The 25,224-nt window shown below is 62.4% G+C and overlaps 1 long non-coding RNA gene across 1 annotated transcript; it reads left to right on the top strand.

The window, feature by feature from the left end:
- The first annotated feature begins 8,154 nt into the window (after window positions 1-8,154).
- On the top strand, window positions 8,155-17,397 carry LOC147571791 (uncharacterized). Its single transcript, XR_015246848.1, has 4 exons — window positions 8,155-8,520; window positions 13,220-13,304; window positions 13,803-13,923; window positions 16,833-17,397. It is a non-coding gene; the product is annotated as an uncharacterized LOC147571791 (long non-coding RNA).
- Window positions 17,398-25,224: the final 7,827 nt, after the last annotated feature.

Below are 25,224 nucleotides of genomic sequence, written 5' to 3'. Positions count from 1 at the left end.
CCCGATGCTGAGCAGGGGTAGGGCCCTGATGGGGGACACGTATGAGGTCGGCTTGAGGATCAGAAGAGGCGTGGGCCGTGCCTTGGTGAGCCAGGCCGGAAGTGGCGGAAAGAGAGAACCCCGTGTTCGGATCCCAGCGTGGCCTGGCCTTGGGAAGACCGTGCATTGTTTTATCTCCCTTATTTTGTGCTGTGCTCTTTTCTGTGATGTCTGTCTCGTTCCCAAGAAGCCGGATGACGCGCGGGGAGCTCCCAGGGCCTGTGGTGGCCATTAATACCCAGCTGGTCCACCTGTGCCTTGCGGGGGCCCCGCTTTGTCTCTCCCAAGACCCTGGGAGGAAAGTGGGGTAGTGGCCGTGACCTGGTTGCTGTGTGTGGAGGAGGGCTTGTCATGCCCGTCAGATGGGTGACGGTCCTGCGGGTCCGTGGCTGTGGTCTTCCCGAGTGGCCTCCGTCTCCAGGAGAGGCGGGAAATGGGCTCAGAAAAGGGGCTGGGGGCTGCCTGGACCTTGCCCTCCCAGTCCTGACCTCAGTGAGAGCCCTGGTGGCGGGCACGAGATGGTGTCACCTGTTCAGGCAGGTGGGGAGGGAGAGAGACCTCGCAATTGCCCAGAAAGCCTGCCGGGAGGGGCTGGGGAGAGGACGAGGGTGGGCGGTGTGTGGGCCTCGGCTGTGTGCTCCCCGGGGTGCCTGTGGGACATGGCAAAGGAGCACTGGCTGGCGGGGTGGCTGGCAGCACCCAGGTGGGGGAGGGACCCGATTTCTGAGGAAGTGAGACAGGCAGCCGGCCTGGGATCCAGAGCTTCTGTGGGCTCCGCCCTGAGCAGCCCTGACCTGAATGCAGGGGTGTTGGGAGACGGTGACCAGGGCAGGTGGCAGCGCACGGGGAGAGCTTGCCTGAGGCGGGGACAATGGGGTTAGGTGAGGCCGAGAAGAAGGAGATGTGGTATCGGGCCACATCAACAGAGGTAAGGCAATAGGAGGTGAGAGCCTGCTTTACTGTCTTTCCTCAATCACTATGTGACAATTGAATGGAGTTTTGGTGATTCTCTCTCAAAAGGGACATGGTCACACACCCATCCATCAGCCCACCTGTTTGTTTCCAGAAGAAAATCAAGCAGGAAGCGAGGGGAACAGGTACTGGTCCTAAGAAGGGCTTAGAGGATTTTCTGCGGAAGAGGGGGTCCAGGGCTGTGTGGCCAGTGGCAATGGCTGGGCGCTTTGGAGAGAGACCCTCCTCTGTGCCTGACCACGTACTTTGCTGTGACCGCAGTGGCTCAGGGTCCCAGCCCCGTGCCCACGGCCTTCTCGCTGACGTCATCCTCACTGCCACACAGACGCCACGCCCAGGCTCAGGAGCGAAGGGGCTTCCCGCGGTGGCGCCACCGCGTGTGGCCCGGAGCCTATGTCTCCCCTGCGTAGTCAGTGTCAGTACGGGCGATGGCTCTTGGGCCAGGGACAGCAGAGGTGCCCCGCCCAGACAGTGACATGCTCTCCCACCAGAACAGGAGCGTCCTCAGCAACGCAGGGTCACTTCTTTTCTGAAAGTTGAAGGGGACAGAGACAGTGTCGTGGGCTCAACCGTGTCCCCAGAGCCACACGCTGAGTCCCGCCCCCGGGGCCGCAGGGTGACCGTGCCAGGAGGGGGGTCTTTGCGGAAGTGACCGAGGTAAAGGAGGGCAGTGGGGGCCTCGATCCAGGCTGACTGGTGTCCCCACAAGAAGGGGAGAGGCCAGGACGCAGACACGCACTGGAGGGCGACCACGTGAGGACACGGAGAGGGGACGCCGTCCACACGCCAGGGGCAGGCCTCAGGAGGACAGGCCCCGCCCGCTCCTGGGTCTGGGACGCACAGCCGCTGGACCCGTTTCTGTTGTCTCAGGCTCGGCCTGTGCTGTTGGTTCGGGCACCGAGGTGAGGGCACACGGCGGGAAGCAGCGTCTACACAGCATTTTCCCGTCCTCGGGCGGTGACTCCTCCCTGTGCGGGGATGTGGAAGTTGTCCTGGGTGCACAGTCGGGGTGAGCCCGTGGACAGAGGGTCGGTCACCACCGGGGCCCCCAGCACACCCACCGTGGTCCGGGCTGAACGAGGTCTCAGCTGAGCCTCAGACCGTGGTGGAGGGGGACCCCCACGAGATCCACGGGAGGAACCGATGCGGCGGGTGGAGGGCAGGGGCCAGGGCCCCAGCGCGGGCGGCCAGTGGAGGAGAGCTGAGGCGGGAGTTTGCAGGACAGCTGAAGGCCGAGTCGGGGCGGGGCTGGGCCCGGGCTTGGGGAGACAAGTGGTTGGGCCAAGTTGGGGTATAGGCAGAATCAGGTGGACAGGCAGGATGCCAGGGGTTCGGACAGTCTTGGTTGAGGGGGAGACTGGCTTGGCTGTGGGTTTAGAATAAGGATGAAGATCTGACCAGGTTAATGGGGAGGCAGAGGTTGGGTCAAGGCAGAGCCCGAGAGAAGGAGAGAAGGGCCAGAGCCTCATGGACTCTGGTTCAGTCTGTCCGCGCTGGGCTGGCCCTGGTGTGACGATCAGCCACCACGGGAAACCCTCCCCTCTGCACCGAACACTGGCCTGCAAGGTTTCTTGGACATACTGAACTTGCTTCTGCCACAGGGCCTTTGCACCTGCTGTTTCCTACCTGGAGCCCCTTCCCCAGTTCCTCAACTGGCTCACTCCTCCAATGTGCGATGTTCCAGTGGCTCTGAGGGATTTCCTGACCTCCCTGTCTTTATGGCATCTACCTCTGTGTGACCACATGACTGTCCACATCCCTCACCTCAGTATCTCCGCCTCGTATCTTGTGTGTGCTCGTCTGTCTCCCCGACTGGCGTGTGAGCGGTTGTGGGCAGGGGCTTTGCTCAGCTCGCTGCTGCTGTATCCCCAGGGCTAGCGTGGCTCCGGGAGCCTGAGGGCACTCGGTCTCCACTGGCAAACTAATGACGGAAAGGGCAGGGTGGCTGCACCGGCAGGATTACGCTCCGGTGGGGAGAGCCGGGTGGGAAAGGAGCGGCACGTATGTCTGCCAAGGTCAGGCGGCCAAAGTGCGGCCGAGAAACCGTAAGTAGGAGTTGGGGGGAGGGGCACAGCGGGTGCTGGGTGGTCTGCAAAGGCCTCCCTGATGCGGGGACCCTAGAGCATGGCGGGTGGGGCTGAGGGTCCCGGGAGCAGAGGCGACCCACAGGTGAGCAGGGGACTGGGCCACACACGATCCAAACAGGGAGGCTGCGTGTGTTGGGTTCCCATCCGGCTCATCCACACCCTGACTTCCGAGTTGTCATCTGTGAAATGGGTCCGCCGAGGCAGGCTTTCCTGGAGCTGATGCCCAAGCAGTGATGCCCTCTGGCACCCTGAGCCCCCCCCCCCCCCCAAAGACTTGCTTCCTTTTGTCCTTTTGTTGTGATAATTGCCACGCCAGCAGCCTCCTCCGTGCAGCCTGGAGGTAGACATCTGAGATGTTATTTCTGCTGCTGCTCACGACCCTGTTTCTCGGCACCACGAGGCGGGAGCTCATGCTGTTTCCTGCCTGGCGGAGTGCCAGCTCCGACAGGACGCCCCCCACCCCCGCCGCTTCCCGGCGCTCAGCCTTCTCCCCACCTGCCCTGCCGGGTGGTGGCGGGTCGCTGCAAAGGCACACTTGATAGTTTTCTGGATGCTTCTGAATGTTGACTTTCATCCCCTTCCTGCCAAAGGGCTTTTAGCATCAGGGCAGGAGCTCCGCGGGGAACCTGAGCAGAGGCTCTGAAGCTTCTGGAAGGGCGGCGCCTGGCTTGTCTTTTCGAGGAGCAGGCAGGCCTGGGCCCTCCCTCTCCTTAGGCACAGGTATATTTTAGGTCTGAGAGGGCCCTCGGGCCCGGGACTCCTGGGGAGGCGGAGGCACAGAGAGGCAGGGAGGCCGACAGCACGTGCCCCCTGTCTCCAGCCCCCCACGCGGGTTGAGGTCCCACAGAATAGGAGGGGTGTGTGATCTGGTCTGGCCCAACCTCCATTTTTGCAAAGGGGACTGTGGCTTGGAGAAGGGGGGCGTCCAGTGCTGAACCCCCGGCTCGGAGTCCGCCGGCCCCACCCTGCAAGGGCCGTGCTCCCTTCCGGGCCGCCTGCGGATCCTGCACCGAGACTGTCCGGGGATCCTGTCTGCCCGTCTTCTGCACTGTCCCCGTGCTGACACTGGGGGAGGGACACTGAGGCTTTTAGGGGAACCTTCTGAAGCCCCCAGGGCCATGAGGAAGACACAGGAGAAATTCCAAAACGGAGTGAGAAGAGCATTCAGCCCTGGGGTAGGAAGGGGGTGCACCTTCTTGCCCTCCTGGGGGCCAGCTGCGCTCAGGCCGGGGCCCCTGGGCCCCCAGGGCTCTGCTGGGTCCCTCCCTTCCCTCGCCCTTCTCTCTCCCGTGGCTCCCGTGGGCCTGCATCAGAGGCAGAACCAGAGCTGTGGATGGCTCTTTTCCCCAAGGTTTGGTTGTGACCCAGCTGTGGCAAGCGAGGCTTGGCCGTTCCCCTCCCTAAGCCTCACGCGGCTTCCTGGCGGACTCCACGGGCCCAGACCCTCAAGGTGCAGCCTTGGGGGTCCCCCACCCCGCCTGGCTGGGATACGAGGGTGGGCGCTGCACATAAAAATATCCAAGTGGGCTGACTGTGGACTGCAGAATCAAGTTAAGAGCTGCAGCTTATTGATGTTAAAAAAAAATAGCATTTAGTGCGAGGCAGGGAGATGTTTTGCTCAGCGGGCTCCTTCTCTGTTTTTTGGGTGCATTTTATTGATTTCTGCGCTGAAATAGTCTTTCAGCGTTTTAAAATAGAATCCGAGGCGAAGGGATCCCAGACTCAGGAATTAAGTGGAAATTGACCTGGCTCTTCATAAAATCACCTTAAAAACAAGACGGTCGGCCCAGGGCCTTGGAGCCTCTCCACCTCTTGGTGGCCTCCCCGCCCCCTCCTTCCCGGCTTCCCGTCTGAAAAAGGCCTCTGGACAGCTGCCCGTGTGGTTCCCTCCTTGTAGTGTAGACGATTTTCTCTTCTTCCCGCCTCTAGGTGTGCAGGAGGGGCGCAGACCAGAGCTGCCTATGGGACGGGGGTGGGGGGGTTGGGGGGGCGGGACGGGGAACCGCTTCTCTTGCCTGGAGGCTCCTCGGTCCCCAAGTGGTCCTGTGCCAGCCTCCATCCAGGCTCCCTCCCCGCACCCCACGGCCCCTGCTCCCCCGGGAGACCCTGGGGCTGTAGGGTAGCTTTTGAAGCCCCCCAGTCTGGGGAAGGGAACCAGGACTGGAGAATTCGGGTCCTGATCACTTCCTGTGGCCCGTCACTGTCGGCTGCAAACATACTGTCATGCCGGCCCGGGCCAACTGCTGCTGCTGGAGGTCTGGTCAGCGTCCTGGGAGCCCTCTGCCTCCCCTTCTCGGCCTGTGGCGGTGTCCGGGCCTTGGCCACGAGAGACCACGGAGGGCTGGGGGGACTCGTGGTATCTGACGGTGTGCACCGATCTTTCACAAAGACCTGCTGTTTGCGAGGTCCCGCGCAGAGCGGCCGCTGCTTGGACCCTCCTTCCCTCCGCCGTTGTCCTGGGCTGGGGTGTCAGTTCAGCCAGCTGCAGAGGGGGAACCCCTGCTTCCTGGTCCCCGGCCGAGGCTGAAGCCCCCTGCCCTGCTCCTGCTGCGGGAAGAGATCCTGGCCCACCTCTGGTCACGCTGGCCCGAGTCTGCTGACCTGGTGAGTCTCTGGGCCCCCAGGAGGCCCCTGGGCCGCTGGGCCGTGGAGGGAAGGGCTCGGCCCTTCTGTGTGACCCCTGTTCAGGCCCCGGGTGGGCATCTACACAATTGCCGGCACCCACCCCTCGTCCTCGTCACTCCTCCCTCTCCTCCCTTGGCTTTTTCCCGCTCCCAAAACCTCGCTGGCTCCCCAGGGCTTCAGAGTCCAGAGTAGGCCTTGCTGGCCTGACATGGCCTGACATGGCCTGACATGGGTACCTCGGCCTGCAGTATCCCTAGCACGGCCACCGTCCCTCCATTAGGTCAGTGTCCCGAGTCCACTGGCTTCCTCCATTGAGACCACATGGCCGGCTGGCTTTGCCCCTGGGGAGCGGGCTCCGCGTGAGGGGCTTATCCCCGCGTCGTGTGCTGCCCCGTCGAGCTGCGGCCAGCTCAGCCCCCTCCCGGCCAGGTATGGGCAGGACAGACCGAGTTCCAGAGGGCAGAGAGTGTCCCTGCAGGTCTCTGCAGGCCCGGAGGGGGTCACACGTGTCCCTGGACCTAATGGATTGTCTTCCTGCTGCCTGGGAACTGCCCCTGCCTGGAGACCCCCAACGTGAGCCCTCCCCACGTGCCTGAAGACCCCTGTCTTAGAGCCTGCCGCAGCCTCCCCCTGAGCCCCCAGCCCTGGGGCCTGCTCCCTGCCCCCAGCCCTCCGGCCTCCACCAGACCCTCCAGCCTTGACCTTTGTCTTGACCTTCCGTTATGGCCCTTCCCCTTGAGGGTGCCCTTTCTGGGGCCCCATGCAAGCTCTGCCCATCTGCCCAAGGCCCCCGTAGCCGACCCTTCCCCACCCACCACCCCCCCCCCACCCCCCTGTAGCCGTCTCCTCATGGTTCAGGGCATCTGCCTCCAGAGTCCAGAATAAGCATGAAGGTCCCAGGAGGAGAGGGGAGGGGTCTGGGGAGCTGGGAGTTGAGGGGGCAGGAGGGGGTGCGGGAGGCGTGGGCGGAGCTGGGGACTGAGAACAACAGAGGTGGTGGCCCAAAGCGCAGCCATCAGGGGAGGGGAGAGAAGGTGCTAAGGTGGCTGCTGGCCCGCTGAGCCCCTTGTGTGGAGCGTGCTGCCTTCCTTGTAAGGGAGCCTCTGCCCAGGCCAGGCTGGGGGATGGGGACGTGCGAGCCTCTCGAGAAGCTGGGGCCGAGCTGGGGTGCGGGGCCTGGGGTGAAAGTCCCGGCCTCCTTGGGGGACCCTCCTGGGTCCCTTCAGGGCACACGTGGCCCCGGGCCCCCCAGCCTGGGGCCGCTCCTCACCGCCCCTCCGTCAGCGGCCCTGTTTCTCAGCCTGCATTGCCGTGAGCAAGCCGGGACCACATTTTCTGAGCAGATGCCAGCAAGAAGTGAGCTGTTCTGGAGTTGGAGTTGAAATACGTAGACTCTTGTTTATTTTTTTTAATTCACAGTGTCCCCGCTTTCTTGTCTCCTTCCAGCTGGTGAGGCATAGGGAAGGTGATCTCAAGGCCAGGCCGTGGTGGCTGTGGCTGCGAGGCCCAGGGCCGGAGGGGGTGGGGCTGGAGGCAGGGCCGGCTCAGCGAAGGGGCTGAGCAGCGTCCCGCGGTCCCGCGAGGAGTGACAAGGACACCCCGTGTGACGTGCAGCTGGGCCCGTGGGAGACGGTGAGGTTTCCAGGGAGCCGATGGGCCTGTTTGCTCAATCACCTCCCGAGTGACTAAGTTTTGTGACGATTAGGATTTTCCAACGTGGACGTTCTTGTGACTTGTCCCAGGTCGCGGTGTGACTGGAGCCCTCCTGGGGTCCCTGAGCCTCCCCCTGGGTTCTTCCCAGAGCCTGCAGGTTAGAGCCTCCGGGTAGGAGCCTGGCCTGGCTCCGGGGCCCCCTGCCTTCAGCCTGAGAGTTGGGTCGCTTGATACAGAATGACAGAAACCAACACAGAAGCCATGGACTGTGACGAGGGGCTGGGACGTGCCCGGCTTCCGGTGTTCGTGGGCCATTCGGGGAGGAGTGTCCGGGAGGGAGTCTGGACTCAGAGGCTCCCAGAGGGGCCGAGAGGGTGGTGCTGGGAAAAACACCTTACTGTTGGAATCCCCTCACCCCTGCATGAGGACATGAGGTCAGGAAGCAGTGGGGCCCCTTTCCAGCCTGGAGCACCAAGGTGTGTGCGAGCTGGAGGTGGGTTTCACCTCCGGCTGCCTCTGAGGCACAGTCACGCTCTGGGGAGGGGGTCCCCTGCTCCCTGTGGCATGGGGTGGGGGCAGGGGCGGGGGCGGGTCAGCAGGAGGGAGCCACACTGTCCAGCAGGGGTGGGGTGGAGCGGGCCTACAGGAAGGAGCCACACTGTCCAGCAGGGGTGGGGTACAGGCCCACAGGAGGGAGCCTCACGCAGTCCAGCAGGGGTGGGGTGGAGCAGGCCCGCAGGAGGGAGCCACACGGGGTCCAGGCCCAGGCCCTGCGCTGGCTGCTGCAGCCTGTGGGCCGTCTGTCCTCCCGACAGACAGAGAGGCGGGTTCGCCTGGGCCCGAGTTGCGGGTCGTCCGAGCCGCTGCTTTGAGCCCACGAGGCAGTTTCTCCCAGCGGGAGCCTGCGTCTTGCCTGCCCCTGGCCCAGTTCCCAAACTCCAGTGGTTTCTCCCGGCTCTGCCTTCCCACTCTTTCAACCCCCGTTGCTTCTGCTTCCTTGCATTCGACTGTGTCGCCGCCATAAAATAGACCAGGGCGGCCGGATCCCCGCGGCTCAGAACATGAGATTTCCTCCCCGGCGATGGGAGGCCTGACGTCTGATTAGGAACGGAGCACAGGGCGTCAGCGCACCTGCAGCCTCGAGGTACCAGGAGGGACTGTGCTTCTGAGCCGTTGGGGCACTTCCGCCCCGGGAGGCGGACTCTGCAGTCCTGTGGGAGGGGTCCTGTTGTGGGCGGTGGGGGGGGCTTATGGTCGTGGAGGGCTGAGCAGGGGAGTCCTGTCAGGGGGCACTTTAGGACGACCCGCTGCCGGAGGCCGGTGTCGGAAGGAGCTGCCATCCCGTCCTCTGGTCCTGATGGGGGAGAGGTCGGGACTGGCCTAGACGTTGCCCCCCAGCCAGTGTTGGGGTGTTAGGGCCTCCTGGCCCCCCCCCCCCACCAGCCAGTGGAGATGCTGGCCAGGCCACAGGCAGCTCTTGCCAGGCCTTGGAGCCAGAAGACAGTGGTGCGTTCAGGTGGGGAGGGCAGGGTGGCTGGGGGAGATGGGGAGGGAGGGGGGACCCCCAGGCTAGCCCCCGGGATGGGGTGCCTGAACCCCACCGGCCCGTCTCACTCCTTTCTTGGTGGGCTCCTCACGGCGGCTTCCACAGAGAACAGGGAGCAAGGAGACGGGGCGGGGTGGGGACCAGGCTGACAGCTGCGTGACTGTCCTGCCCAACCCCCCCACCCCCGCCCCGGCCAGGTGCCCACCCCCGTGTCTGCCGGCCGCTGGTGTCTGGCTCTTCATCCCTTCAACCTGAAGGCTGGCGATGCCCGCTGGGGGCCCGGTGAGAGCCAGGAAGGGAAGCTGGGGAGGCCGCGAGCGACAAAAGCGTCTGCAGGCGGAGGACAGGGCCAGGGCCCGTTTCCCACCAGCGCCGAGGCCAAGGACGCGGGAGCTGCAGGCAGGGTCGCTTCCGGGCGGGCCCTGGGTGCCCACACCTGCTCCAGCTAGGGCCACCGTGTAAAATACGGATGCCGTGTTGGACCGCGCACGATCAGCGAACTGTCCTTCTATTGTTTGATTTTTGGGACATTGCTTACATTCCTTGGTTACCTGAAATCCCAAATGTGAAATTCCTGTCATTTTACTTAAATCTGCGAGCCTGGCTCCTCCTCCTTTGGGATGCCTGGAGGAGGCTGGGGAGAGGGGCTTTGTCTCCCCTCGCCCACACGGGGAGTGGGCAGGGCCTGGGTTTCACGCATATTCCCCTGTAGCGATGGTTCACAGTAGGACCTCGAAATCTTTGTGGCCCAACAGCGACGGAATTTTCCATCTGCTTTGGCCGAGCGACTTCTCCCAGGTGCTTCCGGGAACCCAGTAGCTCTGGGTGTGTTTGTCTCTGCTTTTGGTCACTTGGCTTAACCACACGGTACGCTGGCTCCTTTGAATTCACTGGAACAGAGATGTCTTGCTACCTTGGGGTCGCAGGCCTAGGTGAGCCTGACTCCTGGCACGCCTCTCTGTCCCCCCGCCCTGCCCCGCAGCCAGCCTGGGTGGGAGCCGCGTGCTGGCTCCGCGGTGGAGGTGCGTCGTCCACTGTGCACCTGCGGGGATGTGGCTGCCCTCTCTGATCTCGTTCCTGAATCTGAGGGTTGGATTGGGCGATCACGGGGATTTGCCCCTTCCTGGTGCGTGGCGACATAGCAGTCACCAGCCATGCTCCGCGTTTGACCATGGCTCGGACCCAAGGCCGACAAAGGTTTGCTTTGAGGAGCCAGATACCTCAGCGTTCGCCCTCGGAGGGTGGGCATACTTGAGTCAGACCACGTAGAGGCCTCAGAGTCTGCGTTAAGCTCTAAAAGTGTGTGGGGCTATAGGTGGGGGAGGCCGATGGGGCAGAATGTCCAGCAGGAGAAGGGCCTCGCCCCTCCCCACACGCCCCACCGGTCAGCGAGGACCACAGAGCAGGACGGAGTCTGGAGGATGGTAAGAGGAGCCCCTGGGGTTCAAACCCAGTCCTCACGGGTTTCAACCGTCCCGTCGTGACAAGGGGTAAAGATTCTGCATCCCTTTTGGTGGCCAGTCTTCTGTATGCGTGGTTAAAGACCGCGTACGATTGCAACGCTAACGCGTGCCTCGGCGGATGAGAGATTCCTCGGTGAGTCCGTTTCTTCTGTGGTCATGCCCTGAGTGATAGGAACTCTTCACATGGTTAGAAATACACATTTGAAACAAGGATCCTAAATGGTTTCCCACTCACAGCGGAGCCCTGCGTAGACAGGGTGGGGCAGCCCCCGTGGAACGGAGTGCCGGCCAGCCTGGGGGGGGGACCCAGGGCACAGAGGGACTCCGGGAAGACCCCCTCGCCCTCCAAAGGCAAAGACTGCCCTTCCACTTGCAGAAGACTGGCCCTGTCTCCAGGGGTCCCCTCGGGGCCCCCGGGTCGAGCAAACAGCCACCATGTCCCAGAGAAGGGAACAAAGCCACTGGCCCCAGGCTGGGTCTCTCCTGGCTGTCTTTACTGGCCAGGGCCCTTGTGACACTTGCAGCCTGTGTCCCCCCAAAGCAGCAGACAGAGATGAGGGGTCAGTCTCTGGGGCATCACAGCATGTCTCCAAGTCCCCGGGGTGCTTGGTGGTCATGCCGAGGTCTTTTCTACCCCCTGGGTCCTGAGCCCCTGGCTAATCGGAGTGAATGGTGTTGGCCAGACAGGTGGGAAGGGACTGGTGGGGGGCCCCCCCGGCAGAGCCCTCAGGGCCCCCAGCTCACGCCCCCCAGCAGAGGCCCGGGGAGGTGTAGGACTCTCTTTGGGAGCAAGAAGCAGATGTCAGAGCTTCTGTTAATAACGGAAACCAGAGTTAACGACATCGAGGCAGAGACGCTTGGTCTCTGGATTGGCTTTGTCTCTGCATCGCGTGGCCGTGTGCGGGGACCCCGTGTATCACGGGGAGCGGCCAGCAGTACCTCCAATCCCTGCACCCCCCGCCTCAGGGATCAGGGGTGGATTTTCCCGCCATGCTCCCTGGCTGGATGTCAGCCCTCCCTGGACCCTGCGGGGCGTCCTTCACGGCGGCCAGAAGTGCTCAGCGAGCCTCTCTGTGGCCCCTCTCCAAGGCCTAGGGACCCCACACTCTCCCTCTCCCTCCTCTGTGGCAGCCCCCACCAGTGGCCCGGGTCCCTGGGTGACCACAGGGAGGGGGACCCACCCCCGCCAGACCCCGGCGGGTGCACAGAGGTCTGGAGTGACCGGTGGGATGTGCTTGATTCCCTGCTGTTCGCCATTTGTCAGGCGTCACCACCTCGGCTCTCAGCCTCCTGTCGCTTGGAGCCATGGCCTTGTCCTGCCTCCTCGGGCTGAGCCCCAGCCTAGGACGGAGGTCCCTCTGCCGCGCGGCCCCCTCGCCCCCTCCCTGGTCCCCCCGCCGGGTGGATGGATTCCTTGCCCCTGGGGTTTCGCTCCTCCTCCGAACACGGTTTCTGAACACCTGCTGGGGGCGCAGTGAGGACGGAGACAGAGGAGTCCGGCAAAGTGGCCGCCCCAGAGCCCCTCCCGCCGACAGAGCCACGAGACAGAGCAGAGCCTCGCAGCCACCCGCCGAGTCTCTGGCTCCATCTGCCTTGTCACACTTAGCCGCGTGCGCGTGCTGCCGCGTGGCTTCCCGTCTATAAAGCACCGAATGGAATGTCTTTTTATGGAACAGAATCTTGCATGGGACCCAACATACGGGAGATGTAAGCGAAGCTGCTCAGGGAAGTGGCACGGACAGGACTGGGCGCGGGCCAGCCTCTGTGCCTCAGTCTGCCCCCCGGGATCCCTGAGGCAAACCCACAGGCTGAGACCCCGGGGAGCCTCCTGAGGCCAGAGGCCCTGTGATCCACCCTTGTCCCCGCCGTCCTGCGTGCAGTGGGCACCTAGTAGGTGCTCAGGGTGGTGGGTGCCCTGCAAATACAATTGGACGGAACGGGGTGGGGGGGGCTTCCCGAGGGGCTGGCACTGTTGCTGCCCTCCATCTGGGAAGGGGGCCCCAACCGAGAAGTCTGTGGGACATGAACCTCATGGTTTCAGACCACGCTCCTTCCTTGCCAACGGCCTCCAGCCTGGCCTGGGGCTCAGGTGGGTTTACTTGGGTCTCTACTGGGGGGCAGACCAGCGCCCTGAAGTGTGCGTCGGGGGACAGACCAGGGATGAGCGTGCCCCCCCCCCACCCTGGCCAAGGGCGGCTGTTTGTGGGGAGGGGGACCGAGCTTGGACGCGCAGGTTGGGGCCCGTGCACCGGCCTGCGCAAAGCCCCTCACGGCGAGGATGGGTGTACGTCGGGGGGAAAGACAGGGCAGGAAGCTGCAGGCAGGTCCCCCCCTCCCGTCCCCATGCCCCGTGTTCTTTGTTGGACTTCTGAAAAGCCTGGGCATCGGGGGCCTTGAACTCAAGGGAAGCGTGTTCCTCTACCGTGTTCTGAGGTGTCCTTGTTGAGGCTGGAGAATATTAATTTTTTTTTTTCAACGTTTATTTATTTTTGGGACAGAGAGAGACAGAGCATGAACGGGGGAGGGGCAGAGAGAGAGGGAGACACAGAATCGGAAACAGGCTCCAGGCTCTGAGCCATCAGCCCAGAGCCTGACGCGGGGCTCGAACTCACGGACCGCGAGATCGTGACCTGGCTGAAGTCGGACGCTTAACCGACTGCGCCACCCAGGCGCCCCGAGGCTGGAGAATAAAGAGGAGCTTCACTTAGTGGCTTGTTGGAAAGTTGTGTCCCCACCCGCAGCGCTCCCTACTTGGGGACCTGGAGGGCGGGGCTTATCCTGGCCCCACAGTGGGGAGGGCGGGCCTGACTCTGCCTCTGGGCTTCTTCCTCCAGACTGGGGACAGGATGACCCCCCTAGACCCCAAGGTGACTTCGCTCACAGCTGGACCTCCCCCACTGTTCCCGGAAGCTCGACCAGGTGAGGGTCCACCCTGACTCGTGGGTGTAGACGGGTGAGCACGCTGGGTTGCTCTGGGAGGACCCCGGTGGGGCGGGGGCCTCACGGGGCCTGGACAGGGGTCATGACCCCCACTAGTCACGTTGTATCAGCTCCCACACTGGTCAGCTCGGGCCCCCACAATGGATTCCACAGACTGAGGGCTCACACGGTGGGCATTTATCTCTCGAGGCTCTGGAGGCGGGGGTGGGGGGGGGCGTGATCAGGTGCATCCGGTTCCTGGTGAGGCCCCTTCCTGGTGTGCAGACAGCCACCTTCTTGCTGTGTGCTCACGTGGTGGGGACAGAGGAAGCCAGCTGCCTGGTGGTCCCGTCCCAAGGGCCCCACCCTCACGACCTCATGTGAGCCTGATGACCTCCTTCTCCAAACACCATCCCTTTGGGGGTCAGGGCGTCAACGTGGATTTGGAGGGACACCATTTGGTCATGGCCGCCTCCTGCCCTCCCGCTTATCTTCCAGAGCATCTTTGGGCCACGGGAACCTGACCGGCCAGTGAAGCCTCCCCAAGGTTCCAAGCTTGAACTCGAGACACGGCCCTCCGGACTCTTGCGGCCGGCCCGGCTGCCCAGCGCAGGATGTGGTGAGTGCGGCAGGAGACGAGGTCCAGCTCGCCCTGGGAAGCCTCTCCCGGGGTCAGGCTTCGAAGACAGTCGCTTCCACCTGGCTGACCCCTCCCCGCCCTCCAGCGCCCTCCCCTGCGACAGAGCCTTGCTGGTTTCTTGTCTGGTTCCTCTTTCTCCTTCTGTGTAAGAAAGGACCCAAGGTTTTCCTTGAGGAGCCCTCCTAGCCGCTGCTAGCCTTGCGTTTAGGGGGACCTGACCCCGAGGGAGGGCTGGAGGGTAGAGCCAATGCCCCGTGCCCCGTGATCGGGGCAGGTGTGGATGCGTGACCTGCGTGGACAGTTAGAGAGGCTCCCGGCTGCCCCTGGAGGGGGTCTGGGAAGCCGCGTGCTGAGCCAACGGGGGTCACATTGCTGCCACGTGGAGCCCGAGGAAGCAGCAGGTGAGCCGCCGAGCAGAGAGGGCGTGGAGGCACCATTGGATCCCTGGATCCAGCTGTACCTGCATCCGGCCACCAGACCAACGGCACCTGGGTCTTTTTTATGTTTAAAAAAGTAGACTTTAATTTTTAGAGCATTTTCGGCTCATTGCAAGATTGGGGGGCAGGTACAGAGAGTTCCTGTGGACCCCTGTCCCAGCAAGCACAGGCCCCCGCTTTCAACATCCCCACCAGAGTGCACTTGACACACCGCTGTCCCCAAAGCCCACAGTTTATGTTCCATGTCATCTTGCTGTCGTGCACCATTGCGGCTTTGGACAGATGTGCAATGACGTGTGTCCGTTCTCGAGAGTCACACGGAGTAGCTTCACTGCCCTGAACCCTCTGTGCTGACTGTCCCTCCCATCCCCCCGGCCCCCGGCCCCCACTCGTCTTTTATCGTCTCCACGGTTTTGCCTTTTCCAGAATGTCACAGACTTGGAATCATACCTTGCATAGCCTTTTCGGACTGGCTTCTTTTACCTCGTAATATGCATCTAGGGTCCCTCCAGGTCTTTTCACGGCTCGACAGCCCGTTCCTACTTAGTGCCGACCCACATCCCGTTGTCTGGGTGGACCACAGGTTGTCCGTTCACCTGCTGATGGACACCTCGGCTGTTCCAGGGTTTGGGGGCTCTGGATGAAGCCGCTGTGAACACCCGTGTGCAGGTTCTTGTGTGGACATCATTTTCTTTTCTTCTTTTTTTTTTTTAACGTTTATTTATTTTTGAGACAGAGAGAGACAGAGCATGAACTGGGGAGGGGCAGAGAGAGAGGGAGACACAGAATTGGAAGCAGGCTTCAGGCTCCGAGCCGTCAGCCCAGAGCCCGACGTGGGGCTCGAACTCACGGACCGTGAGATCATGACCTGAGCCGAAGTCGGATGCTCAACCGACTGAGCCACCCAGGCGCCCCTGGACATCATTTTCAACTCCTTGGAGAAAATATCAGGCAACATGACCACCGGATTGGATGGAAAGAGAGCGTTTAGTGTGTGAGAAGCTTCCAAGCCACCTCCCAGAGTGCGTGCCACTCTGTGTCCCCACGGGCCGGGCGTGAGCGGGCGGCTCCGTGTCCTCGCCAGCATGTGGCTTTGTCGGCACCCGGGAGCCCGGTCCTTCCCACAGGTGTGCGGCGGGTCCCTGTGACTGTTCTAATGTGCGCGTCCCTGACACGTGCTGTCGGCGGTGTTCACTGAGAACCTTCCAGGTTCAAGGTGCTTTACCGTGCTGACGTGGGTCCTTGAGGAAGCGCTCTGCCCGCGGCCTGCGTCAGCAGTGTCATTAGATCTTGGGCTGCCGAGGTCCAGGGAGGGGAAGTGACTGGCCCAAGGTCAGGCAGCCAGTGAACGGAGTGGGACCCACGGGTTCTGCGACCTGATTCTTTGAGAACTCCTGAGCCTGACGTCCCGGCCTCTCCAAGCAAGGATGGGTTCCTGGAGCCTTCAGAATGTGGAGAGCTCGCTGCCCCTCTCTCTCTCTAAGGGCCTCTGCGGTGAGGCTCCTGGCGGCGGCTGTCACGCGGGAGCTGGGGTCCGATGTCAGGAACACGTGCCGATTGCAGGGTCGTCCCCAGGTAGCAAGGGGTGGCCCCTCGCCGGTCCAGCAGCCCCTCGCTGTCGGCTTGGCAAAGTGGAGTGTGTGGGGGGCCTTCTGGTTCGGGCGTGCCGGATAGGAGGACAGGACTTGTGAGACCCTACATGCCCCAAAGAGAGCTAAGTCAGAGCAGCCAGCTCACTGCCCCTTCCAGGTCCTAGCAGAGCGTGAGGATGAAAAGTGCCAGAACGCTGTTATATGCTAACAAGTGATGCTCTACGGACAGTGTTCCCAGCTGGCCCGCTTGGGGCACAGCCGCGGCACCATGGCTGGTGTGACTGTTCTGTGGTCCCCCCGTCCTGTCCCCCCGGGAGAGGGTCAGAGCCGCCCTGGGCCTTGGTGTGATGCTGTGGAGGGGGCATCCGAGGGGCAGTTGGAGGCAAACCGGCTGGGGCAGGGCTGGGGCGGATGAGGCGTGGGGACGTGCGGCCAGAGGCACCCAGATTAAGTGGTTTGGGGCAGGAAACTTCCCAGGTGACATTTCTCTCCTAAACGCCACCGAAAAACCCCCGGTCCTGAGCAGAAGCATTAGGACGGCCGTGGGAGGGGCCAGGACATTCAGGGGCCGTGGGTGCCGTTCATCCTTGCTGTCGGGAGATCGTGTCCACCGGAGACACTGGGGGCGCGCGTCCTGCCGCTCCCTCCTGCCTGTGACACCAGCGTAGGTCCAAGGGCCCTCTCTGGGGAGCGTCTTACTGCCGTGCAGTGAGGGGCTCTTAAGGAGCCTTTGCACCTCATGTCCCCAGCAGCCTTTGGAGAAAACAGGTGCCCCAGCGACCCAGGGCCAGGCCAATGTCTCCACCTGGAGAAACCCAGAAGGGTCAGGGTCCTTGTAGCCCCGGCCTCTCTTCTGCAGGAGCTGCTTCCCCGGGAAGAGCTAGAGGACGTGCGGGGACAGCCGACGACCGATGACCCCCGCTCAGGCCCGGCCCTGCCTTTCTCTGTGTCACCTTGAGTCACTGACTCATTCTCTGAGCCCGAAATGTCCTCCTCTGCAAAGTAGGGGTGCAAGTGGCCTGGAGGGGGAGGGCCTGGCAGACTCAGGCCGCGAGAGGCTCCGTTCATGGTCGGGGGCGGCAGGCGGGTGCAGGTGGCCCACGGCTGGTCTGCGAGAAGCTCCCAAGGCCTGAGAAGAATCCCCAGCGCTCCTTGTGGTGAAGGTCTGGGTGGACTTGGTTTCTCCCTGAGTCGCTCTGATAAAGGCCGGTCAGAGGGGACCAGGGGTCTGGCCCCAGCACCCAGAAGTCTGACCGTCCCCACACCAATGATGTCCCACCAGTAGCCAGAAAGGCTGATTTGGGGGTCCCTGGAAGGCCCTCCAGACACGGTGCTCCTCCCCGCCAGACCCCTGCAGGGATGGGGCAAAGTGAATCCTGCTGGTGGCCCTGGACCGACCCGGGTGGAGATTTGGAGCTGCCCTCTGGGGCCCTTGTAGTCCAGCCGGGCTAGCGGGGGGCTCCCCGTGCACCCCCTGTGCCCCAGAGTGTCTCCAGTCTTCTCACCTTCCTTCTTCGTCCTTCAAAACCCTGCGCCTCAAAAACCTGCGGCCTGATTGAACCAAACTGGAAGACACAGGCTCCAGGCTCAGCGCTGACCTTGGGCAGGACAGTGGACCCACCGCGTGTACAGTCTTTCTGAGCAACGGGCCAGGCGGGGGCCGCAGGCATGTGGGGTCCCCGACGGGGCGGAAGGGCTCTCAGTGGGGCCACGGATATGGGGGGAAGGGGGGTCCTGGGGGAGGGGCTGAGGTCTTTCCACCTGGGACTTTGCAGCTTGAGCACTGCCTGGCCCAGCCCCTCCACCGGCTGTTGAAGAGCACTAGAACGTTCCACCCCAGCCAAGGCCGAACGCTCCACCCCTCCTGGCTGGGCCCCTGGATGGGGTCCCTGCTGGCCATTCGCCCCTCTGTGACCTTGGGCATGGCCTCTGGTTTTCTCCACGTGTGACACAGCCACCTCCACCTGCAATCGGAGATTGTCAGGGGCGTTAGGCTAGACGTGGATGCAACTATCTGGCTCAGACCTGTGCCTGGTGACCCCTCAAAGCCTGTCTGTGGCACCCAAAGATCAGCCCTGTGTCCACAGCAGTGACTTGGCCGGCCCACCCGGCGAAGGGCCCCCAGGCCGCCCTGTCTGGTGTCCACAACTGCCTGGATGCCTGTGGTCAGCCTGCTTCACTCCCTCTTCCAGCTCTGGCCACACTGCCCCTGAGTGCCTCAGTTTCCCTTCTGTCTCCTGCTCTCCCTGTCTCCCAGAGCCCACAGTGGGCCGGTCCGGGCGCTGCCTTCTGGAAGGGGTGTGTCTGCTGCCCACGGCCACACGAGTGCCCACCCCTTCTGGAAAGCAAGTTCTCGGGCGAGAAGAGGAGAGATCAGATATTAATTCAATTTAGTTCAGGTTCTAATTGTCTGGAGAAACTTCTGATGCACTAAAATTAATTTATTTCCACTTAGGGCCAGTTACGCTAATTCGAATCTGTTTTAAGTATTAAAATCCTGATATTGTGATTCAGATAATAAAGCCGATTGAGGAGCCAGGGGAGGCGAGAACAGGGTGTATGCTCCACCCTCCCTGCCCCCGCCCTGTGCCCTTGACCTTGGCCGGGGGAGGTCACAGTCTCACCTCCCTCCTCCCTGCACGTGAGCATCGCAAGCCACCACATGACAGGCAGCCGGGACCACGCTGTCTCCACTGCCGGCCGGGTTGACTTCTGGGGTGCCCACCCCTCGTCGCTGCGTGGCCTCGCTGCTCGTGTCCTGGCCCCGGGTGGGCTCATAAAGGGTCCTGCCAAGGTCTGTTTGGAGGGCCACTGGTGAGGGACTGGTGTGGGCCCCCTGATCACATCTGGGCCCTGGGCGCGGCCCGGGGGAGGACGGGGTGCTGGTGCCTGCCCAGAGGAGGTCTTCCCATGGGAAGGGTCTACAAAGGGGCTGCGAGGGCTCCCCCAGCAAGGACGCTGCCTCTCGGTCTGTCGCTGCTGGGTCCCACCAGCCAGCATGTGGGGACCCTCCGCCAGAGGGCTTCACGCACAGCTGTTCCCTGGACCTCTGTCTGGCGCATTGCCACACTTCCCCAGCCTGAACTGGATCCAGTCCCCCGGCTGGGGCTGCTCCCCTGGGCACCTGATGCTGTCGGCCCTCCAGGCAGGCCAGTGCTTCCTCCTCCCTTTGACCTGCTGTCTCCTCCCCCTGAGCCGGCTGCCGTGTCCTCCAGGAGCTTTGGTGCCTGGGGTCACCTCCCAGTCCACATGGCAGCCTTAGGGACATTGCTTCCCAGCTGGGGGACTCAGGAGCTTCCCAGCACGAGCTGGGCACTGGCCCTGCTCAGGGGTGGGCCTGCTGACTTCCTTGGTCCCAAGGGCTTTCTCGGGGGCCTCCTGCTTGCCAGACGCATCTCCACCTGGCTCCAGCTGCCTGTCCCAGAGTCCACACGGTTGTAAGAGCCTTGGTGACGGCTCTCAGGGTGCTGGCCTGATCCTTCGGTGTTCCTGAGACCGGGAGCAGATCCTGATGAAGGACGCTCTTTCTGCCCGTGGTGGGGCGAGCCACTGTGCTGTCCTTCATGTGTCCAGGGGGCCTGGCACCCCTCCTGTGCCTTTATGGCACCGTGCCTCCCATGAGGTCCTGGGTCTTGATCTCAGTGCCTGGACCCCACAGAGGGCTGACTTGGGTCCCTGGTGCCCCAGCACCTGCAGGCTCATGGCCCTGACCTTCCGTGCAGCACGGTCTCCCAGTGTCAGTCTCCCAGTGACACCTCCCAGGAGGTGTCAAGCAGGCTCTGGTTCCAAGGGCCGGGGCCAGCCTGTCGTCCCTCCATCCACCTCCTTTGTCCGGGCCCGGGATGCCGGCCCGGGGCTGTTGGGGGCCTGAGTCTCATGTGGGCTGAGCCTCTTCCCTCTGGCTGGATGAGGCTGATGGCGGGAGCCAGCATCCGGAGGCGGGGGCATGGGTGTGGCAGGAGGTAAGTCCTACCCAGCCCTGGGGGGCCCATCGGAGGCATAAACCAATGCTGGTGGAGACCGAAGAGTGGCCGGTGGGCAGACAAGTCCTGCTGGAGGCACTGGCCCCTGTGAGCTGTGTGGCTCTGGGTGAGCCAGCCACTTCTCTGGGCCTCGGGGCCTCATTTGTCAAGGTGGGCTGAGGGACGGGCTGGCTGCTCCTCGAGTGGGCAGGGCTCCAGGGCCCTTGACACTGAACCGCGCCCACCAGCAAGAGGGTGCTCCTCTGGGGCGCGGCCGGGCTGGATGCTCTTGCTCAGGCTGTATCCTGGGCAGGCTGAGTTGTCAGTGTGGGGGCGGCAGGAGCGGCGCCCCCCATTTGCCAGGGCAGTGACTCATCAGGTGTTGCCAGCATGAGTCATCGGGGGAGGCGAAGAGTGGGTTCCAGGCTCCAGGACGTGGGCCCAGAGCAAGGCTGACTGAAAGCACATCCTGCAGGCCCCAGTTTCCCACGCTGCAGGGGCGATGCGTGGACTCTGTCCCCACCTCCCCTTGCTACTGACCCCCTCCCCTCGTCAGTGCCTTCCCCTCCCCTCCCCTCACCATTGCTCTCATCCCAGGCTGCTCTGGGCAATCCCGGGCTGGGGACACCATCTGGTCTTAGCAACCCATTGCACAGATGGACAGACTGAGGTCCAGGGACGGGAGCAGTGCAGACAGAATGAGGACCCAGGGCACCACACATAGGTCACCCACATGCACCACACTGGGAGGATCACACAGGTTGGCCTGTCTACTTACCATCCTGTTGGGTGAGAGCAGAGTCCAAGCTCTCTTATTTTTACCTACAACCTGGGGTGTGGGGAGAAGAAGAAGTCCAGGGCTTGTGCCACCACCTTGGCAGGTGAAATCCTGGTGTGGTACTTGAACAGTGCTGATCATGGGCTCTGGACAGAGACATGAGAGGGGATGGGGTGGGGCGGTGAGAGCGTCACCACATTTAAGAACCACTTGGCTCCCTCTTACTATCTCCTTCCTCCCAACCCTGCTTTCCTACGTGTGTAATGGGCAGAGTCAAACAAGTTGTGGGGTCTTTTCCAGTTAGAAGCGTGTAACAGTCTAGGTGAGTCAGAACCAGGAACACATAGGTGCATATTCAGCCAGTGTTCTTGGATAGATGGGCCTGAGAGAGGATGGGCAGGTGGATGGATGGACAGATGGATGGATGGATGGATAGATGGATGGATGGATGGACAGGTGGATGGATGGATGGATGGATAGGTAGATGGATGGACAGGTGGATGGATGGATGGATGGATAAGTGGATGGATGGACAGGTGGATGGATGGATGGATAGGTGGATGGATGGACAGACAGGTGGATGGATGGATGGATGGATGGTGGACAGACAGGTGGATGGATGGATGGATGGATGGTGGACAGACAGGTGGATGGATGGATGGATGGTGGACAGACAGGTGGATGGATGGATGGACAGGTGTATGAATGGAGAGACAACTATGTGTTTTGGTGTGAGTGGGTGGGAGATGGGTGGGTGGGTATATGGGTGGATGAAAAGGTATATGGATAGATAGATGGGTAGAAGTTTGGGAGGATGAATGGATGGACGGACAGATGAATGGATAGGAGGATGGATGGATTTGTGAGTGGGCAGGTGGATGGATACACGGACGGGTTGAAGGATAGCTGGATGGACAAGTTGGTGGGGGACTAGATGGGTGGTCTTGTGGGAGGATGGGTGCATGGGTGGGTTAATGGACAGATTGTAGGTGGATAGATGAGTGGGTGGGAGGTTGGATGGAGGGAGGGAGGGAGGAATGCATACATGTGTGGGTGCACGGAGGGGAGGATGACTGGATGAACGGATTTTGGGTGAATGGACAGATGATGTCTGTGGCTTTTGCAGTGCTGAAACTTTAGGCTTCCTCTCCTACTAATAGCTAAATATTTGGTGGGTCAAATGCACGGCAAAACTGCAGACTGGCAGGTAGAAGCCTTGGGCTTAATTTTCACCCTGTCACTGTGTGACCTTGGGCAAGTCACCCACCCTGTCTGATCTTCAGTTCCCTGTCTGCAAAATGAAGGGGTTGGGGTCATCAGCCCCTAGGGTTCCTTGCGTTGGCGGAATTCTAGGCGTGTTCTTGCCCCCTCCGCCCCTCCTCCCACCCTGCCTCCGGGGCAGACGCCCATTTCCTTCTCCCTCCTGCACACCCCAGACTCGGGGCCTTCTCCGGGGCGGTGGCTCAGCAGGCCTGTGGTGAAGGCCTGCCAGGTGGCCCTGCTGTGAAGCCTTCTGGAGTGGGGCTGTCCGTGCCAGCTCCCCGCCAGGTTTGGACAGGTGCCCGGCCCCGTTTTGAGGTTGTCACTTAAGTGCTGCAGGAGGCTGTCTGTCGGCATGACCTTTTCGGCTGAGGACACAGCCCCCTCCGGGGCCCCGGACAGCCACCATCTGGCAGTGGTGGTCAGTCATGGCTAATACGAATGTTATTATTCTGATTTTGGTAAAATTGAAGTGTCAACACTCCCCCGGATGCACGACAGGAGGCTTCTCTCGCCCTGGCACCTGCCTTTTCTCCCCACCGCCCACCGTCATTCTATCAATCACGAGGAGGCTGCCCAAACCGCACGGTGTCAGCGGGACACATTAGGGGAAACGCTGACATCGCCTCCGTGATCCGTGCCGTGGCCGCGGGGCTCCGGGCACCTGCACTGGTGTGCTTGGAGCAGACCTGAGTCCTCAGTGTTAATGGCTTGGGTTTAGGGGCCTGCTGGCTGGGACCTCCTCCCCAGCTCTGCTTCTTGTAGGTTGGGTCACTCTGGGCCTCAGTGTTCCCCTGTGTAAAATGGGGACAGTATTGCTCCTTCCAAGGTGGTCGTGAGGGTAAAAAGAAGGGAAGTCGGGTAAGGGCAAGAATTGCACCTGCTGTGGTCCTATCCATGATGAGGCCCATGTCACCTCCTCCCAGCCTGTATGGATCTGTTGGGGCAGTGCACGCGGATCCCACCAGCCGGGTCCCTGTGCCCCTGGCCCTCTAGCCTGCTTGGAGCCCAGGGCACAGTGTGGACAGTCACAGGCTCGGAGACCCGCGTGTCTGTTGGGAGAGGTCGTGGGCCAGGAGACCGAGGCTCACCCTGGCTGAGTCCCAGGGACCTTAATTTCCTGTCTGATAAGCAGGCGTGGGAGGTCTTGTGTTACCAAGGTTTCTCAGGTCCCTTGAGCCCCAGGGCTCCTGGGCCTCCGACAGGGGGGAGGCAGCTCGTCAGCACCTACCCGGTGCCTGACTTCACACCAGCCACAGTGTTGTCTGAGCAGCCACAGCCCTGCTGTGGTCCCCCTGGAGGAGTGCGGGCGGGGGGCCCTGTGGACTCCCGGCACCGATGCCTTTCGTCACTTTACACTTAGGACAAGGTGCTGGGGGACGATGGGTCGTCTGAGACCCGTGGTGAGAAGTGAGGACTCCTGGGTGCTGGTCCCTGCTGGTGAGCCGGGAAACAGGGGTGCAGGAGAGGGGGACTCTCAAGTCCTGAAGGGGGCCCGGCAGTGGTGGCGGCTACAGGGGGACATCCCTCACTGTCTCTCCTCCTGGGGAATGCTGGACGTGAGTCTCCTCCGAAGGGCCATAGCTGAGCCTTGTCGGAGGCCCCAGGACCTCCCACCCCTGTGCCCCTTCCTCCCTGTGAGACGCTGGCCTGAGGGAGGCCTGGATCTGGCCCGACCACCCTTCCTGGGCCTCCACTGGGTCTATAATAAAAGGGGAGTGGTCCAGGCCACTGGAGGCTGCCAGGCCCTGGGGAGCAGACCCCCGGCCTGGTGTTGGGACGAGTCTGGTTCCCGAGCAGCAGACTCGACTGTGACGTGCAGGTTTAGAGGTTTGTGGGGATCAGAGAGCCGGCCGGGGCAGGGTGGGGTGCTTGGAGGGAGCCAGGAGTCCCCCAGGGGCCTGGCTGCTGTGGAAGACGTGTCCACTCCTTGTCTTCCTGTCCCTGGAAAAGCAGCCCCACCAGCCTGTGCGTCAGGGATGGATTAATGCTTTTGCTTTTATCACTTTTTTTCCCCCTGGAGAAATGTGATAAACAGGTCAGGACTTGCAACAGTTCAAGGAGGGAACTGCCATTGCCCGGGTGGGTGTTCACGTGCCAGCATGCAGGCCAAGTGGGCTGCATGGAGGAGGGAACAAGGACAGGAAGCACAATGGCGAGGAGACGCAGGTCTTGGCACAACCTTCAGAGCGTCCGAGGCTCGGTCTCTTTCCAGGTGACGCTGCTGAGGCCCGGGGAGGAGCAGGCCTTGCCCCCGGAGACCCCCTACCCCAGCCCAGGTATCTCTTGTGGTGTGTGGACAGATGGTCTTGCCACTGTGGCCTCTCTTAACTGGCTCACGGGGTCCTAGGGGGACTCTGCACCCTCTCTGGGCCTTGGGCCTGACCTGAAGTGCCCCAGCCTGTGAAGGGAACTGCTGGGCTTTGCCAGGCACCCCTTCTCCAGCTGTGGGCCTGGCTGGCCCGGTTGTAGGGTTGACCCCGTGCCTGCGGCCTGGCTCCCGGACAGCCTCTGGGTGGCAGTGGTGGTCTGGCTAGCTCCCTGTGGTGGCTCTGACTCGGGGCCGTGGGGCGGGGGCTGTTTCTGGAGGTGGCTGCCTGCCGACCAGGGGGTGGCCGGGGGAAGGGGGGGCAAAGGGAGGCGTCTCTCCGTCTGCCCCAAGTCCTCACACCAGGGGCCCCACACGCCCCATCCCGTGACCTGCTCTGTCCACGGCAACTCTGCGCTTGGCCCTCTGCCCCCCACCGAACTGGGCGGGCACCCACGCCCTTGTCCTTGCGTGCTTCCTCCTGTCCCCAGCACCGAGCGTGGCCACTGGTATACATAAGCAGTCCTTCAAGAGCCAGGGAATCTTGGAGACTATTCCTTGACATCTGTGTTGTGTGTGCCTGCAGCCTTGGCTTGAATGCCTGCCACAATGGGGGGCTCACCACCTTTTGCTCCACGGAGCCCACTCCACACAGGGGCAGTCCTGCCCCATTTACTGAACAAAGTGGTTACAAGTGATTATGCCCACCCCCTCCCCGGAGGACTGGGCGAGGCGGCCTGTGACGGTGAAGGCACACAACTTCCCCTTTTTCCTTGCTTTCCATTGTGAGAATTCCCCCAAAGACCAAACCAAAAACTCCCCAGCAGGCCTTGCCTCTCTCTTCTGGCACCAGCCCTGTGTGGACAGTGACCCGCACTGGCTCGCGGGGCTTACAGTCTGGCAAAGGGAGACACCTACTCACGCGCACACATTGTGGGGACAC

The sequence above is a fragment of the Puma concolor genome, chromosome F2 (genome assembly GCF_028749965.1).
Source record: "Puma concolor isolate L17-30 chromosome F2, mPumCon1.1.hap2, whole genome shotgun sequence".
NCBI classification, from domain to species: domain Eukaryota; kingdom Metazoa; phylum Chordata; class Mammalia; order Carnivora; family Felidae; genus Puma; species Puma concolor.
Note: the sequence above shows the minus strand (reverse complement) of the source record. Positions and strands in the feature narration are given on the sequence as shown.